The 13642-nt window shown below is 40.1% G+C and overlaps 1 long non-coding RNA gene across 1 annotated transcript in view; it reads left to right on the top strand.

Moving 5' to 3' along the window:
• Positions 1 to 13642, top strand: part of LOC135971011 (uncharacterized) — a 116904-nt gene that overhangs the window by 97697 nt on the left and 5565 nt on the right. Inside the window, exon 4 of the long non-coding RNA XR_012435135.1 lies at positions 13548 to 13638. This is a non-coding gene — a long non-coding RNA (uncharacterized lncRNA). The remainder of the gene's footprint in view (positions 1 to 13547; positions 13639 to 13642) is intronic.

Raw genomic sequence — 13642 nt, 5'->3', positions numbered from 1 at the left:
TTAGGTCTGCTGAAGCTGCGCCCACAGCTGCCCCTTCCCCCAGGTGTTCTGTCCCAGGGAGATGAGAGTTTTATCTATAAGCCCCTGACTGCGCGGCTTCCTTTCTTTCAGAGATGCCCTGCCCAGACAGGAGGAATCTTGAGGGGCAGTCTGACTACAGCAGCTTTGTGGTGCTGCGGTGGGCTCCAACCAGTCCGAGTTTACACTGTGAGGGGAAAATTGCATACTCAAGCCTCAGTAATGGTGGCTGCCCCTCCCCACACCAAGCTCTAGCATCTCAGTTTGACTTCAGACTGTTGTGCTGGCAGTGAGAATTTCTTTTCTTTTCTTTTTTTAATACAGTTTATGTTCTAGGGTACATGTGCACAATGTGCAGGTTTGTTACATATGTATATATGTGCTATGTTGGTGTGCTGCACCCATTAACTTGTCATTTACATTAGGTATATCTCCTAATGCTATCCCTCCCACTTCCCCCCACCCCACGAGAGGCCCCAGTGTGTGTAATGTTCCCCTTCCTGTGTCCAAGTGATCTCATTGTTCAATTCACACCTACAAGTGAGAACATGCGGGGTTTGGTTTTCTGTCCTTGTGATAGTTTGCTGAGAATGATGGTTTCCAGCTGCATCCATGTCCCTACAAAGGACACAAACTCATCCTTTTTTATGGCTGCCTAGTATTCCATGGTGTATATGTGCCACAATTTCTTAATCCAGTCTGTCATTGATGGACATTTGGGTTGGTTCCAAGTCTTTGCTATTGTGAATAGTGCCGTAATAAACACACATGGGCATGTGTCTTTATAGCAGCATGATTTATAATCCTTTGGGTATATACCCAGTAATGGGATGGCTGGATCAGATGGTATTTCTAGTTCTAGATCCTTGAGGACTCGCCACTGTGTCTTCCACAATGATTGAACTAGTGTACACTCCCACCAACAGTGTAAAAGTGTTCCTATTTCTCCACATCCTCTCCAGCACATGTTGTTTTCTGACTTTTTAATGATCACCATTCTAACTGGTGTGAGACGGTATCTCATTGTGGTTTTGATTTGCATTTGTCTGATGGCTGGTGATGATGAGCATTTTATCATGTGTCTGTTGGCTGCATAAATGTCTTCTTTTGAGAAGTGTCTGTTCATATCCTTTTCCCACTTTTTGATGGGGTTTTCTCTTTTTTTCTTGTAAATTTGAGTTCTTTGTAGGTTCTGAATATTAGCCTTTTGTCAGATGAGTAGATAGCAAAAATTTTCTCCCATTCTGTAGGCTGCCTGTTCCCTCTGATGGTAGTTTGTTTTGCTGTGCAGAAGCTCTTTAGTTTAGTTAGATCCCATTTGTCAATTTTGGCTTTTGTTGCCATTGCTTTTGGTGTTTTACACATGAAGTCCTTGCCCATGCCTATGTCCTGAATGGTATTGCCTTGGTTTTCTTCTAGGCAGTGAGAATTTCAAGCCAGTGGATCTTAGCTTTCTGGGCTCCGTGGTAGTGGGATCCACTGAGTTAGACTAATTGTCTCCCTGGCTTCTGTCCCCTTTCCAGGGGAAGGAATGGTTCTGTCTTGCTTGTGTTCCTGGCACCACTGGGGTAGAAAAAAAATTCCTGCAGCTAGCTCAGTGTCTGACCAAATGGCCACCCAGTTTTGTGCTTGAAATCCAGGGCACTGCTGGTGTAGGCACCCAAGGGAATCTCCTGGGCTGTGTGTTGCAAAGACTGTGGGAAAGGCATAGTATCTAGGCTGTAATGCACCATTCCTCACAGCACAGTCCCTCAAGACTTCCCTTCACTATGGGAGGGAGTTCCCCAATCCCTTGCACTTCCCGGGTGAGGCGACGCCCCACCCTTCTTTGGCTTGCCCTCTGTGGACTGTGCCCACTGTCTAACCAGTCCCAGTGAGATGAGCCAGCTACCTCAATTGGAAATGCAGAAATCACCTGCCTTCTGCCTTGATCTCTCTGGGAGCTGCAGACCAGAGTTGTTCCTATTCGGCTATCTTGCCAGCCACCCCATTGTATATCTTTTAAGTAGAATATTTCATCTATTTGCATTCAAGGTTATTATTGACATGTGAGGGAACTCTTATTCCTGTCATTTTGTCATTTTGGTAATTGCTTTCTGGTTTTGTATATCCTTTGTTATTTCTTTCTTATTGTCACTATAGTTTTGTGTTTTTCTGTAGTATTAACATTTGAGTTCTTTCTCCTCCTCATTTGTCAGTTTGTTTTACCAGTAAGTTTTATACTTTTGTGTGCTTTTGTAGTGATAGATATTGTTTTTTCCCTTCCAAGGGTATGCTTTTCTTAGGCATTTCTTGTGCAACTGGTCTAGTGGTGATAAATTCCCTCAGTTTTTGCTTGTCTGGGAAATACTTTATTTATCCTTCATTTATAAAGGATAATTATGCTGGGTATAACATTTTTGGCTAGCAGATTTATTTCTTTTAGTATTTTGAATATTTCATCCCATTCTCTTCTGGCCTGTAAGATTTCTGCTGAGAAATCTGTTATTCTGATGAGGGGTTCCCTTATATGTGACTAGATCTTAGTCACTTTAGTGCTGTTAGTTACTGAATGTCTAGTCACATTTATGGGAATCCTCATCTTGCTGTTCTTAGAATTCTTTCTTTGTCTTTGACTTTTGACAGTTTTCATGTAATGTACTATGGAGAGACCTTTTTAGATTGTATCTACTTAGGAATCTGAGTTTTCTGTATTTAGATGTCTAAATCTCTTGCTAGACTTATGACATTCTTAGCTATCATTTTGTTACATAGATTTTCTATGCCTTTGGGCTTTTCTTCAACTTCTGGAATACCCATAATTAAAAATTTGGGTTTCTTTCTGGTATCTCATTTGTCACATAAGTGTTCTTCATTTTTTTTCTATTTTTCTGAGTTATTTCAAAAGACTTGTCTTCAAGTTCTGAAATTCGTTTTTTCATTTCATCTAGTCTATTATCAATTACATTCTTCAGTTTCAGGATTTGTTTGGTTCTCTTTAAATGATGTCTTTGGTGAATTTCTCACTCATAACTGAAAGCATTTTTTTTTTCTGATTTTGTTGTACATTGTTGTAATGTTTGTCTGTGTTCTCTTGTATCTCATGGAGCTCCTTTGATATTATCACTTCAAATTCTTTTTCAGGCATTTCATGCATTTTGGTTTCCTTAGAATCTGTTGCTGGAGAATTATTGTTTTCTTTTGGAGGTTTTATATTCCCTTACTTTTTCGTATTTCTTGTGTTTTTACATTAATATCTGTAATGTTCATGTTTCTTGTTTCTGTAATGTTTATGTTTTATGTTTCTTTACATTGATATCTGACTGCTCCTGTCATGTAATGGCTACTTCTTCCATTTTTCTGGATTAACTTTTACATGGGAAATCTTTTTTCCTGAAAATGCATCTACAGTGTTGGTTGGGTAGGCCCCTTAACTTTGATTCTGGGTGTGTGCAGCAGTGTCATCTTTGTATAATTTCTTTGGCCCTAAATGGCCTTAGTGGTGTCTGTGATTTCTTCAGAGGCTTAGGCTGCAGTTGTTAGTGGAGGCTGTGGTGAGGCTTTATTGGGATGAGGACAACAGATGGGCCTCTCTCCAGAACCCAGTGGTGGCAGCAGTGGGCTGAGCATGTGTGTCCTTGGGGGCCTGGATGACATTTGTGGGCACTGGTGTTAGGAAGTCCAGGTATACTGATTCCTGGGCCTCCAGGCTCTCTCTCAGGTGCTGGCAGTGCCAGTGATGGACTGGGAAAATGGATGAATGCTTGGGCCTCTGGGTAGCATGTATGGTGTGGGAGATGGCAGTACAGATGGTAGAACAACCCTTGGGCTCCCAGGCAGAACATGCTGGTTTTAGTGCTGGCTGAAATGGGCTGAGCAGGTCAGTCCAGGCCCCAAGTGGTGTGTGTGGATGACTGCTGGCAGTGGTGGTAGTGGCAGGCGGGTGGGCCCATCCTCAAGCCCCAAGGAGAAATGCATGGATAACAACAATGGTGGATGAGGTGGGATGATCCCAGGCTCTCAAAGGGTGTTTTTGAGTACTTGGGAAGCAGTTCCAGCCTGGGTGGGCCTGGGGGAGAACGTGTCCTCAGAATGCATGTCAGTGTAGAGCAGCCCTGCTGCTGGTGGGGTGAGGTTGCAGTCATTGGCAATCGACCCAGGCAGGCAGCTTTTAAACTCTAGGGAGTATATGCTATCTTCCCTTTGTTTTAGGAACAGCCTCCCAGTGGGTTAAATTGCCTGTTCTCTGGGGTGTAGGACACTGTGTGGCCTTCAGTGCTGGGGATCCTGCTCCACTGCTGGGTCCAACATTACCTCCTTTTCCCAGCCCCTAGTAACCACTATTCTACTTTCTGTCTGTATGAATTTTAGTATTCTATCTACCTCATATAAGTGACATCATACAATATTTATTCTTTTCATATGTGTTATTTCACTTAGCATAATGTTTCCAAGGCTCATCTAATACATGTAGCATATATTAGAATGCCATTCTTTTGGCTGAATAACATTTCATTAGACACACACACATAAAACATTATATAAAACATTTTGTTTATCCATTTATCTGAGGGATAGTTGAGTTGTTTCCACCTTTTGGCTATTGGGAATAATGCTGCTATGAGCATGAGTGGACAATAATATGATGTACATTGTACATTGATGTACAATAATGTGTACAATACTAATTCTTAATCTAAGTAGCAGAAATATCACATCTGAAGAAGCTCATATCGGTTCTGAGGCTTCATATAACAGTAAAGGACTCTAGGCCTTGTGGATAGGGCTTGGCTTTTACAGCTTCATCCTTTGCTCAGAATGTGCTCTCTCACTCTCCCTTATTCCTGACCACAGCCTCACCCTCTTCAAAGTGAACTGTAGAATCAATCTTGGAGCTGAATGGTTGTGTGGGATTTCTGCCTCTGAAATGTAGTAGTTGTTTGACCTTTGATTAGTTGTTTAACAAACATAATTATATATGTTAATAATTATGACGCCAACTAATATGATAAATATCAATGAGTCTACTCTGTGAGAATAGAGCATTTAGGGAAAGGCACATGTATTCAAACTGGGTGTTATTATATTAGCACTATATATAGTGTTTTTATTAGGGTTCTTTCTTTGCAAGAGTCAAAATTCACCTTTGACTAATGTAAAGGAAACATTGAGCCCCAACACCATTAACATTTGAGTACCTGTTTTTGTGTAAACATTATGTTTTCAATTCTCATGGGTAGATACCTCCAGTTGAATTGCTGGATTGCATGTCAACTCTGTTTAAAGTTTTAAGGAAGTGCCAAACTGTCTTCTACAAGGATGCATCATTTTACACTTTCATCAGGAATGTATAAAGGTTTTAAAACTCTACATCCTCAGCAACACACTTGTTATTATTTGTTTTCTTGGTTATAGCCATCCTAGTGGGTGTAAAGTGGTATCTTATTGTTAGTTTTATTTGCCTTTCCCTAATGACCAGTGATGTTGAGCATAGTTTCATGTGCTTATTGATGATTTATATATTTTCTTCGGGGAAAATTTATTTAAATACTTTGCTGATTTGAAAAATGGGGGTGTCTTTTTAATGTTTAGTCAAAAGAATTCTTTAAGTATAAATCAGACCTATATTGGACACATGATTTGCACGTATTTTATTCCTTTCTGTATGTTTTCTTTTTTTTTTTAAATTATACTTTAAGTTCTAGGGTACATGTGCATAACGTGCAGGTTTGTTACATATGTATACTTGTGCCATGTTAGTGTACTACACCCATCAACTTGTCAGCACGCATCAACTCGTCATTTACATCAGGTATAACTCCCAGTGCAATCCCTCCCCCCTCCCCCCTCCCCGTGATAGGCCCCAGTGTGTGATGTTCCCCTTCCCGAGTCCAAGTGATCTCATTGTTCAGTTCCCACCTATGAGTGAGACCATGCAGTGTTTGGTTTTCTGTTCTTGCGATAGTTTGCTGAGAATGATGGTTTCCAGCTGCATCCATGTCCCTACAAAGGACACAAACTCATCCTTTTTTATGGCTGCATAGTATTCCATGGTGTATATGTGCCACATTTTCTTAATCCAGTCTGTCTCTGATGGACATTTGGGTTGATTCCAAGTCTTTGCTATTGTGAATAGTGCCGTAATAAACACACATGGGCATGTGTCTTTATAGCAGCATGATTTATAATCCTTTGGGTATATACCCAGTAATGGGATGGCTGGGTCATATGGTACTTCTAGTTCTAGATCCTTGAGGAATCGCCATACTGTTTTCCATAATGGTTGAACTAGTTTACAATCCCACCAACAGTGTAAAAGTGTTCCTATTTCTCCACATCCTCTCCAGCACCTGTTGTTTCCTGACTTTTTAATGATTGCCATTCTAACTGGTGTGAGATGGTATCTCATTGTGGTTTTGATTTGCATTTCTCTGATGGCCAGTGATGATGAGCATTTTTTCATATGTCTGTTGGCTGTATGAATGTCCTCTTTTGAGAAATGTCTATTCATATCCTTTGCCCACTTTTTGATGGGGTTGTTTGTTTTTTTCTTGTAAATTTGTTTGAGCTCTTTCTAGGTTCTGGATATTAGACTTTTGTCTGATGAGTAGATTGCAAAAGTTTTCTCCCATTCTGTAGGTTGCCTGTTCACTCTGATGGTAGTTTCTTTTGCTGTGCAGAAGCTCTTTAGTTTAATTAGATCCCATTTGTCAATTTTGGCTTTTGTTGCCATTGCTTTTGGTGTTTTAGACATGAAGTCCTCGCCCATGTCTATGTCCTGAATGTTACCTAGGTTTTCTTCGAGGGTTTTTACGGTATTAGGTCTAACATTTAAGTCTCTAATCCATCTTGAATTAATTTTCATATAAGGAGTAAGGAAAGGATCCAGTTTCAGCTTTCTACTTATGGCTAGCCAATTATCCCAGCACCATTTATCAAATAGGGAATCCTTTCTCCATTTCTTGTTTTTCTCACGTTTATCAAAGATCAGATGGCTGTAGATGTGTGGTATAATTTCTGAGGACTCTGTTCTGTTCCATTGGTCTATATCTCTGTTTTGGTACCAGTACCATGCTGTTTTGGTTACTGTAGCCTTATAGTATAGTTTGAAGTCAGGTAGCGTGATGCCTCCAGCTTTATTTTTTTGACTTAGGATTGTCTTGGAGATGCGTGCTCTTTTTTGGTTCCATATGAACTTTAAAGTAGTTTTTTCCAATTCTGTGAAGAAACTCATTGGTAGCTTGATGGGGATGGCATTGAATCTATAAATCACCTTGGGCAGTATGGCCATTTTCATGATATTGATTCTTCCTATCCATAAGCATGGTATGTTCTTCCATTTGTTTGTGTCCTCTTTTATTTCACGGAGCAGTGGTTTGTACTTCTCCTTGAAGAGGTCCTTTACATCCCTTGTAATTTGGATTCCTAGGTATTTTATTCTCTTTGAAGCAATTGTGAATGGAAGTTCATTCCTGATTTGGCTCTCTGTTTGTCTGTTACTGGTGTATAAGAATGCTTGTGATTTTTGCACATTAATTTTGTATCCTGAGACTTTGCTGAAGTTGCTTATCAGCCTAAGGAGATTTTGGGCTGAGACAATGGAGTTTTCTAAATATACAATCATGTCATCTGCAAACAGGGACAATTTGACTTCTTCTTTTCCTAACTGAATACCTTGATTTCTTTCTCTTGCCTGATTGCCCTAGCCAGAACTTCCAACACTATGTTGAATAGGAGTGGTGAGAGAGGGCATCCCTGTCTTGTGCCAGTTTTCAAAGGGAATTTTTCCAGTTTTTGCCCATTCAGTATGATATTCGCTGTGGGTTTGTCATAAATAGCTCTTATGATTTTGAGATACGTTCCATCAATACCGAATTTATTGAGAGTTTTTAGCATGAAGGACTGTTGAATTTTGTCAAAGGCCTTTTCTGCATCTATTGAGATAATCATGTGGTTTTTGTCTTTGGTTCTGTTTATATGCTGGATTACGTTTATTGATTTGCGAATGTTGAACCAGCCTTGCATCCCAGGGATGAAGCCAACTTGATCATGGTGGATAAGCTTTTTCATGTGCTGCTGGATCCGGTTTGCCAGTATTTTATTGAGGAAATTGCGTCGATGTTCATCAGGGATATTGGTCTAAAATTCTCTTTTGTTTGTTGTGTCTCTGCCAGACTTTGGTATCAGGATGATGTTGGCCTCATAAAATGAGTTAGGGAGGATTCCCTCTTTTTCTATTGATTGGAATAGTTTCAGAAGGAATGGTACCAGCTCCTCCTTGTACCTCTGGTAGAATTCAGCTGTGAATCCATCTGGTCCTGGACTTTTTTTTGGTTGGTAGGCTATTAATTATTGCCTCAATTTCAGAGCCTGCTATTGGTATATTCAGGGATTCAGCTTCTTCCTGGTTTAGTCTTGGGAGAGTGTAAGTGTCCAGGAAATTATCCATTTCTTCTAGATTTTCTAGTTTATTTGCATAGAGGTGTTTATAATATTCTCTGATGGTAGTTTGTATTTCTGTGGGGTCGGTGGTGATATCCCCTTTATCATTTTTTATTGCGTCTATTCGATTCTTCTCTCTTTTCTTCTTTATTAATCTTGCTAGCGGTCTGTCAATTTTGTTGATCTTTTCAAAAAACCAACTCCTGGATTCATTGATTTTTTGGAGGGTTTTTTGTGTCTCTATCTCCTTCAGTTCTGCTCTGATCTTAGTTATTTCTTGCCTTCTGCTAGCTTTTGAATGTGTTTGCTCTTGCTTCTCTAGTTCTTTTAATTGTGATGTTAGAGTGTCCATTTTAGATCTTTCCAGCTTTCTCTTGTGTGCATTTAGTGCTATAAATTTCCCTCTACACACTGCTTTAAATGTGTCCCAGAGATTCTGGTATGTTGTATCTTTGTTCTCATTGGTTTCAAAGAACATCTTTATTTCTGCCTTCATTTGGTTGTATACCCAGTAGTCATTCAAGAGCAGGTTGTTCAGTTTCCATGTAGTTGAGCGGTTTTGATTGAGTTTCTTAGTCCTGAGTTCTAGTTTGATTGCACTGTGGTCTGAGAGACAGTTTGTTATAATTTCTGTTCTTGTACATTTGCTGAGGAGTGCTTTACTTCCAATTATGTGGTCAGTTTTGGAATAAGTGTGGTGTGGTACTGAGAAGAATGTATATTCTGTTGATTTGGGGTGGAGAGTTCTGTAGATGTCTATTAGGTCTGCCTGCTGCAGAGATGAGTTCAATTCCTGGATATCCTTGTTAACTTTCTGTCTCGTTGATCTGTCTAATGTTGACAGTGGGGTGTTGAAGTCTCCCATTATTATTGTATGGGAGTCTAAGTCTCTTTGTAAGTCTCTAAGGACTTGCTTTATGAATCTGGGTTCTCCTGTATTGGGTGCATATATATTTAGGATAGTTAGCTCTTCCTGTTGAATTGATCCCTTTACCATTATGTAATGGCCTTCTTTTTCTCTTTTGATCTTTGATGATTTAAAGTCTGTTTTATCAGAGACTGGTATTGCAACCCCTGCTTCTTTTGTTCTCCATTTGCTTGGTAGATCTTCCTCCATCCCTTTATTTTGAGCCTATATATGTCTCTGCGTGTGAGATGGGTCTCCTGAATACAGCAGACTGATGGGTCTTGACTCTTTATCAAATTTGCCAGTCTGTGTCTTTTAATTGGAACATTTAGTCCATTTACATTTAAGGTTAATATTGTTATGTGTGAACTTGATCCTGCCGTTATGATATTAGCCGGTTATTTTGCTCGTTAGTTGATGCAGTTTCTTCCTAGCCTCGATGGTCTTTACATTTTGGCATGTTTTTGCAATGGCTGGTACCGGTTGTTCCTTTCCATATTTAGTGCTTCCTTCAGGGTCTCTTGTAAGGCAGGCCTGGTGGTGACAAAATCTCTAAACATTTGCTTATCTGTAAAGGATTTTATTTCTCCTTCACTTATGAAACTTAGTTTGGCTGGATATGAAATTCTGGGTTTAAAATTCTTTTCTTTAAGAATGTTGAATATTGGCCCCCAGTCTCTTCTGTCTTGTAGAGTTTCTGCTGAGAGATCCGCTGTTAGTCTGATGGGCTTCCCTTTGTGGGTAACCCGACCTTTCTCTCTGGCTGCCCTTAACATTTTTCTTTCGTTTCAACTTTGGTGAATCTGACATTTACGTGTCTTGGAGTTGCTCTTCTCAAGGAGTATCTTTGTGGTATTCTCTGTATTTCCTGAATTTGAGTGTTGGCCTTCCTTGCTAGGTTGGGGAAGTTCTCCTGGATAATATCCTGGAGTGTTTTCCAACTTGGTTCCATTCTCCCCATCACTTTCATGTACACCAATCAGACGTTGATTTGGCCTGTTCACATAGTCCCATATTTCTTGGAGGTTTTGTTCGTTTCTTGTTACTCCTTTTTCTCTAAAGTTTCCTTCTCACTTCATTTCATTCATTTGATCTTCAGTCACTGATACCCTTTCTTCCACTTGATCGAGTCAGTTACTGAAGCTTGTGCATTTGTCACGTATTTCTCGTGTCATGGTTTTCATCTCTGTTTGTTTATGGCCTTCTCTGCATTAATTATTCTGGTTATCAATTCTTCCACTCTTTTTTCAAGATTTTTAGTTTCTTTGCACTGGGTATGTAATTCCTCCTTTAGCTCTGAGAAGTTTGATGGACTGAAGCCTTCTTCTCTCATCTCGTCAAAGTCATTCTCCGTCCAGCTTTGATCCGTTGCTGGCGATGAGCTGCATTCCTTTGGAGGGGGAGATGCGCTCTTATTTTTTGAATTTCCAGCTTTTCTGCCCTGCTTTTTCCCCATCTTTGTGGTTTTATCTGCCTCTGGTCTTTGATGATGGTGACGTACTGGTGGGGTTTTGGTGTGGGTGTCCTTCCTGTTTGTTAGTTTTCCTTCTAACAGTCAGGACCCTCAGCTGTAGGTCTGTTGGAGATTGCTTGAGGTCCACTCCAGACCCTGTTTGCCTGGGTGTCAGCAGCAGAGGCTGCAGAAAATAGAATACTGCTGAACAGTGAGTGTACCTGTCTGATTCTTGCTTTGGAAGCTTCCTCTCAGGGGTGTACTCCACCGTGTGAGGTGTGGGGTGTCGGTATGCCCCTTAGTGGAGGATGTCTCCCAGTTAGGCTACTCAGGGGTCAGAGACCCACTTGAGCAGCAGTCTGTCCCTTCTCAGATCTCAACCTCCGCGTTGGGAGATTCACTGCTCTCTTCAAAGCTGTTAGACAGAGTTGCTTGCGTCTGCAGAGGTTTCTGTTGCTTTTTTGTTGTTGTTGTTGTTGTTGTTGTTTAGCTGTGCCCTGTCCCCAGAGGTGGAGTCTACAGAGACTGGCAGGCCTCCTTGAGCTACTGTGAGCTCCACCCAGTTCGATCTTCCCAGGGCTTTGTTTACCTACTTAAGCCTCAGCAATGGCGGGCGCCCCTCCCCCAGCCTTGCTGCTGCCTTGCCGCAAGATCGCAGACTGCTGTGCTAGCAATGAGGAAGGCTCTGTGGGTGTGGGACCCTCCTGGCCAGGTGTGGGATATAATATCCTGGTGTGCCCTTTTGCTTAAAGCACAGTATTGGGGTGGGAGTTACCCGATTTTCCAGGTGTTGTGTGTCTCAGTTCCCCTGGCTAGGAAAAGGGATTCCCATCCCCCTTGCACTTCCCAGGTGAGGCGATGCCTCGCCTTGCTTCAGCTCTCGCTGGTCGGGCTGCAACAGCTGACCAGCACCGATTGTCCGGCACTCCCCAGTGAGATGAACCCAGTACCTCAGTTGATAATGCAGAAATCACCGGTCTTCTGTGTCACTCGCGCTGCGAGCTCTTCTGTATGTTTTCTTTTTACTTTCTTAATAGTGTCCTTTGGGGAGTCCTAGCCAAAGCATTCAGGCAAGGCCAAGAAATAAAGGACACCCCAATTGGAAAATAGGAAGTCAAATTATCTCTGTTTGCTGATGATATTATCTTACATCTAGAAAACCCTAAATACTCCTCTAAAAGACTCCTAGGTCTGAAAAATGAATTAGTAAAGTCTCAAGTTACAAGATTAATATGTTTGTGAATTAGTACCACTGCTACACACCAACAATGATCAAGCAGAGAATGAAATCAAGAACTCAATCCTTTATACAATAGCTACAAAAACAAAACAAAATAAAATACCCAGGAATATACTTAATGAAGGAGGTGAAAGATCTCTACCAAGAGAACTACAAAACACTGCTGAAGAAATCATAGATAACACAAATACATGGATTGGAAAAATCAATATTGTGAAAATGACCACACTGCCCAAAGCATCTATAGATTCAATGCAATTCCTATCATAATGCTAACATCATTTTTCACAGAATTAGAAAAAGCAATCCTAAGTTTCACATGGAACCAAAAAAGAGTCCAAATAGGGAAAGCAATCCTGTGCAAAAAGAACAAATCTGGAGACATTGCATTAGCCCACTTCAAATTATACTACAAGGCTACAGTAACCCAAACAGCATGGTACTGGTATAAAGGCAGATAACTAGGCCAATGGAGCAGAATAGAGAACACATAAATAAAGCCAAATAGTTACAACCAACTGATCTTGGAAAAAGCAATACAGAAACATAAATTGGGGAAAAGATTTCCTATTCAAATGGTACTGGGAAAATTGGAGAGCCACATTGGAGAAATGAAACTATCCCCATCTCTCACCATATACCAAAATTAACTTAAGATGAATTAAAGACTTTAAGTCTTAAAACCTAAAAATTCTATAAGAAAACCTTGAAAAACATTTCTGGACATTGGCTTAGGCAAATGATTTAATGACTAAGACCCTAAAAGCAAATGCAGCAAAACAAAAACAAATAAATGGGAACTAATTAAAGTAAAAAGGCTCTGCATAGTGAAAGAAATAATTATCAGATTAGATCAGCAGCTTATGGAATGGGAGAAAATGTTTATAAATTATGCATCTGACAACGGACTAATATCCAGAGTCTACAAGGAACTCAAACATATCAGCAAGAAAAAAAAATCATTAAAAAGTGGCAAATGACACAAATAGACATTTCTCAAAAGAAGATACACACATGGCTAACAAACATATCAGAAAATGTTCAACATCACTAATCATCAGGGAAATGCAAATTAAAACCACAATGAGATACCACCTTACCACAGCCAAAGTGGCTATTATTAAAAAGTAAAAAAAACATAGATGTTGGCGTGGATGTGCTGAAAAGGGAACGCTTATATACTTTTGGTGAGAATGTAAATTAGTACAGCCTCTATGCAAAACAGTATGAATATTTCTGAGAAAACTAAAATAGATCTACCATGCAACCCAGCAATTTCACTACTGGGTATCTACCCAAAGGAAAATAAGTCACTCTATTAAAAAGATACCTGCATGCATATGTTTATCACAACACAATTCCCAATTGCAAACATATGAAACCAACCTAAGTGCCCAACGACTAATAAGTGGTTAAGGAAAATGTGATATATATGTGTGTATATATATACACACACACAATGGAATACTTCTCAGCTATAAAAATTTATAAAATAATTTCTTTTGCAGTAACTTGGATGGAACTGGAGTCCATTATCCTAAGTGAGATAACTCAGGAATCAAAAACCAAATACCACATGTTTTCACTTAGAAGTGGGAGGTAA

The sequence above is a fragment of the Macaca fascicularis genome, chromosome 5 (assembly GCF_037993035.2).
Source record: "Macaca fascicularis isolate 582-1 chromosome 5, T2T-MFA8v1.1".
NCBI classification, from domain to species: Eukaryota; Metazoa; Chordata; class Mammalia; order Primates; family Cercopithecidae; genus Macaca; species Macaca fascicularis.
The sequence above is the reverse complement of the archived record's forward strand: the minus strand, read 5'-3'. Positions and strand labels throughout refer to the sequence as shown.